A 368-nucleotide genomic window follows, 5' to 3' on the forward strand; every position below is an offset into this window, starting at 1 on the left:
GAAGGATGAAGATGAGTGGAAAGAATTTGAGCAAAAAAGAGGTTGACAAGTCTGGCTGGTGTGGCTCAGTGGTTGAATGTCGACCTATGAACCAGGAGGTCAGGTTCGATTCCTGGTCAGGGCTCATGCCCGGGTTGCGGGCTTGATCCCCAGAGTGGGGCGTGCAGGAGGCAGCTGATCGAAGATTCTCTGTCATCATTGATGTTTTTATCTCTCTCATCCTCTCCCTTCCTCCTGAAATCAATTAAAAATATCTAAAAAGATTACATGAGTGTAATCATGTAATTGAAAAAAAAGGAAGCAGTTGTAAAGTGTCTGCAGGGTCTGCAGGCCCCGGGAGTGAGAGGTTGGGGGCGGGTGGTCGGTGT

The sequence above is a fragment of the Myotis davidii genome, unplaced genomic scaffold (genome assembly GCF_000327345.1).
Source record: "Myotis davidii unplaced genomic scaffold, ASM32734v1 scaffold161, whole genome shotgun sequence".
NCBI classification, from domain to species: domain Eukaryota; kingdom Metazoa; phylum Chordata; class Mammalia; order Chiroptera; family Vespertilionidae; genus Myotis; species Myotis davidii.